Source organism: Limulus polyphemus, unplaced genomic scaffold (assembly GCF_000517525.1).
Source record: "Limulus polyphemus unplaced genomic scaffold, Limulus_polyphemus-2.1.2 Scaffold2845, whole genome shotgun sequence".
NCBI lineage: Eukaryota > Metazoa > Arthropoda > Merostomata > Xiphosura > Limulidae > Limulus > Limulus polyphemus.
The window spans coordinates 6,426-11,344 of NW_013668455.1; the positions used below are offsets into that span (position 1 = coordinate 6,426).

The 4,919-nt window shown below is 31.2% G+C and overlaps 1 long non-coding RNA gene across 1 annotated transcript in view; it reads left to right on the plus strand.

The window, feature by feature from the left end:
- Window positions 1-707: 707 nt before the first annotated feature.
- Window positions 708-4,919, plus strand: part of LOC111087920 — a 133,899-nt gene continuing 129,687 nt past the window's right edge. Inside the window, exon 1 of the long non-coding RNA XR_002612541.1 lies at window positions 708-829. This is a non-coding gene — a long non-coding RNA (uncharacterized LOC111087920). The remainder of the gene's footprint in view (window positions 830-4,919) is intronic.

A 4,919-nucleotide genomic window follows, 5' to 3' on the forward strand; every position in this document is an offset into this window, starting at 1 on the left:
GATTATATTTGTGTCTGAATAAGTTGTTTCACTTTCGTATTACCATGCTGTATAAAACAGTATTAATTGAAGTACGATTTCAAGCAATGGAAATACTATACTATTGTTGAAGATATTATTTGAAAATAATAAACTAACGTTTTGGTGAACTTTATAATTGAATAAAATTAACAATTCCCGTCCAGATTTGTTAAAATATTGGTCATGAGGTATGAATATTTCCATAGAGAAGGTTCAAATCTTTTATTGATAAGCAAGAAAAATCTTGAATGATTCATGTAAACCTGCAAACCTTCTTAAGATTTTCACTTGAGTGGGGTCCTCTAAAACCAGATATGTTCTAAAAACTAAAAACTTATGGTGTACTTGGAAACAAATGTTTTTTACTGAAAAATTCCAAATAAAATACTTCTTAGTAATAGTATTTAACGCATACAAGTAGAAAAATGTTATAAGTAACATTCTAACCTATCTTTCAGTGGACAGAGACAACCCTTGGTGCTGTGACGTCAACACATTTGGGCCTGTGATCAGAAACGTCAACGTTTAGAACGACGCACCTGTCACGTGGCAATGTCTACCGAGCGCCAGCCTAACCAAACTGTTGTTTTTAGTTTGTGGCGGTTTATAGTTCATCTCTACCAGTGGTGCAAGTTTGAACAGCGTGAGGTAAATTTCTCATCCAGACATGGCTAGCATATCATATCACAAACACAACTCTGTTTAAAGATAGTACTTCCATAGCAATATCTGGCGAGAGAAAAAATTTCCACGAAGCAAAAGCTTGCAACTCTGAACTTGAATGCAAAGTCAAGAAGCGAAATACCAGGTAAGTAAGTGGAACTGAAAGGCACAGCATACGATTCGGTAAAGATCGGTTTATAGTAGTAAACTTTTACTAAAGTTTTAGTCTGTAAGGTTTCAGTTTTGTTTTAATCAAGTCTTACATACTACTATAAAAATATTTGTCGATATCAAAATAACCGAACTACCTGAATTACTTGAAAGGAAGATTCATCTAATATAAGACACAGACTTACAGAGTAATTAGATTAACTACGAACAGCAATGAAGAACGTTGTTTAACACAGTATTAGTCAAAATACAAAACATAAATTACTATAAATAGTTACACGTAAAAAACAAACAACTTATTTTGAAGATACCTTTATCCATTAACAAAATTCTCCTGCGTAGGCTTAAGGGCTAGTTTATTTATATATTTACGACAATGATTTCAACCATAGAGATCCTAAACCTATTATAAAATATGGTATTAATCATAAACCTGTTTAGTTTGTAATTTTTCCCACTTTATCTATCGAAAGCTTGGTGTTTCAATAGAATCTCAGCTTTTATTATAATACCTTTCATTTAGTTAACTTTAGAATACTACTTTATGACTATTTTACAATAGAGTAACAGTTTACGATTGGAAATTCTGGTTCAATTTGTTTTGTCAATGAGGAAGCCAGTAATGTAGGAATTTTATTATCCATATCAAGTCGAGAGAGCTTAGTCTGCTATGTTATCATTAGCCGGATCAAGTAATATGTCCACTTCTGTCCCTATCTTGTTTGGTTCCTTTTTCAAGTTCAGTAGCCAGCCATACATAGCTTTTTATTTAGCGATAATGTTTTTCCTAATACTTATTTGTTTACTTTTTATGCGTACGAGGGTTACTAAGTTATAGAGTGTATTCTGAAGCTTTAGAGATAGAGCGAATATGCCAGGTAGCTTTTTATAGTTAATTTCTGATGACCTGTAGAGAAACAAATCCAGATAACTTTTGTAGTGCTTTAATACAGGCATCAGTGCCATCCCTACATAGAGAGTAATAGTGCATTCTCCGATATTGTTGTTATTGGTGTCTATTTGCAGAACGAGTAATATAGTTTACAGAGTTCCAAAAACCCAGTACTCGAGGTCGATAGTTTAGTTTTTATATGACATTTTAAATTTATCTTTTATTTTATAAATATCTTGCTACAATGTAATTACAGCTGTGTTTTTTTTACCTCGTTTTCGGAAAACTGGTCCAGTAGGAGTATTAACATTCTCATTTTTAGTGCTGATAGAAAAAAAAAGGAATAATAAAATATTGGACACTGTTTTAATTAATGTTTTCCCATTATTACCGAATATAAAAGGAAACTCAAAGACGACAAGTATAAGAATTTACATTCTGGTGGATATTTCATGATGGCAAGAAGAGAAAAATACTAATATAATGAAATATGAAATGATTCTTATTCATTAATATGTATATGTAAAATACTATCAGTTGCATCGTGGTATGTAAGGACATGTTATCTTGATTAATAGTATTCTGGAGTCTACCAGTAAAAATGCATTAGTTGTATTTAAAATATACGATTAAACATATATTACTCTATCAAGAAGATATATTAATGATGTTATTTACAGTAGCAAGCATAGCGAATATTTTGGTTGAACATTATAAATATTTCATGAGTAGTTTCAGTAGCACATATTCACGTGTCTTGCTTTCTTTCTAATTATTGGGATGTTTGATAATATTTGATGTATATAATGTATAATCTTGCAAACTGTGAATATACATAAAAGTCATCTCTTCTCGGAAAGATAGCTCAACTAAGGTAACAAAATTTACATTTTAGATAGAATGATAATTTAAATCACGATATTTCATAGCAGGGTGTGCCTGAGGTGAGAAGGTTTTATACTCAGATGCGTGTGAAATGATCGAACAGTGACGTTTGCTCAAATTTAGTTACTGATTTCTACATTATTTTCTTAACTAGACTGAAGTCCTCACAAAAATTTTTAGGTTTTATGGATTTTCTACAATATTTTTCAATAATGATTTAAGGTTCGAAGTAGCTCGTTGACGTCTAGGCAACGGTAAAATATATTAATATGCACGAGAATGTTATTTTTTAAATAAAAAGTTTATTACTATTCCCACAACTTTAGTTTCCTAGCAATAAAAAATTGCATTGACATGCTACCACAAGCATTAATCGGGTCTTGATGAAATAACTTATTATATAAAATAAATACAACTATACATAAATAATGGACTTGATTTGATAGGTTCTTCAATAATTGCATATTTACTTAAGCGTAACTATTTGTTTGTTTGTAATTAAGCACAGTGGGCTATTTGTGCTTTGCTCACCACGGGTATCAAAACCCGGTTCTAGAGTTTTAAGTCCGCAGACATACAAACACTTATGAATTTCTCACTAAAGAATATGTAAATATCGAAAAGTGTTTTGGAGAAAAGTTCCCCAGACCCTTCTACGAAACATTACATATTTAATGACCATATAAATGAACACAACAAGAAACATTTGAGGTTCCTAAACAATCTGTATTAGTGAGATTGCCTTATATAAAAACACGCTCTGTATATAAGAATAAAATAATACAATAAATGGCTAAATAGTGTATGCTTAGATCAAGATCATTACAGATATACAGACAAGAGATGCAAGTAAATATATTGGATTTGCTGTTTTCATTTGCACACCAGGTAGCTACGGACCTGAGCAAGTGACCATGCATATACCAAAGCGCCTATTAGATCGAATATACTAAAAAATGTAGGTGTTACGGTGTTGTCAACTGAAATTACTCTATGGTTTTAAATAAAGTTAATGATGAACACAGTTTTCGTGCAGAAAGGTGTGTTCATGAAGAAATTGAGGTCACAACTCACTCAAGTGTGTATAGCATGTAACTTAACTGAAGATATAACGTAAGATCGCTTTGTTCCAGTAAAATGAAATATAGACATAATAAATGCATGTTAATATCTAAAGTTAACTTATATATCACTTGTTTACAAACGTGGTGGTTAAAATACTTTAACAAATTAATGTTATGGCTTTCAAATGTACAATTAATTTTAGTAACCTGTGATCAAATGTTGTGATATCGTTAGTAATTAATGAAACTGTCTTTTGCCGAATATCAAACAACAGGGCTAAAACTAAACTTGTTCTGTTCTGAAAACTATTTGAATGTACGTAGCTTTTAGATAATGAATCTATAAATAGACTCGAGGCAAGCAGTAACAGAAAAAAATCAAAACTAGTGGTTTGAATTATACTTTTACTCCGTAGTCTTGTATGTAAAAAACAATAACATGAAAACCAGAACATGAGTATAAAAAACACAAACATAACAGTTTTAATCAGAATGTTGGAAACATTCTACTAATATACGCTCAAAACATTAGGTCCTGAGTAGGCTGGTGTAGTTGAAAGATTTCTGTTAACACAGCTTTGTGTATATGGGTTACTTACGTATTAAATAATAAACACTAATTAATTAAATAGGAAAAACATATTGACATATCTGAACAATACTGCAATATTCTTTTGTCATTTCTTATCGTTTTATATTGAACATATTTTGTTGAAGTCTCTAGATCAAGGTTTCAACAGTTCTTTTATGATAAAAAATCGTACTAATATTTTTCCGGGTTTCAAAGCTCGTCACATTGAAAGAATAACGCAGAGTTGGCATGTAATGTTGAATAAAACGTTTAATGAGTTTATAGTTCGGTTATTGGAGGAACGCAGTTATTCCTTTTAATACTTTTGCATCTCTGAAGCTTAAAACTATATAAAACTCTGAAAATTAGGGACATTTTCTTCATGTAGGTGACACAAGCATAAACCATATATATTCTATGAAAAATTGGAACAGAATCTCGCTTGATCTGTTTCATGTTTAGAAAGTATGATGATAAGCAAGTGTAGAACATGGAACAAATGCTTAATTTATAAAGTACATTTAATTTGCAAATGAAAGTGCAACAACTAAAATGCATTATATCACGTATGTGTTACAAGGCCATGGATTGATTGTTTGTTTTGAATTTCGCGCAAAGCTCCACGAGGGCTATCTGCGCTAGCCGTCCCTAA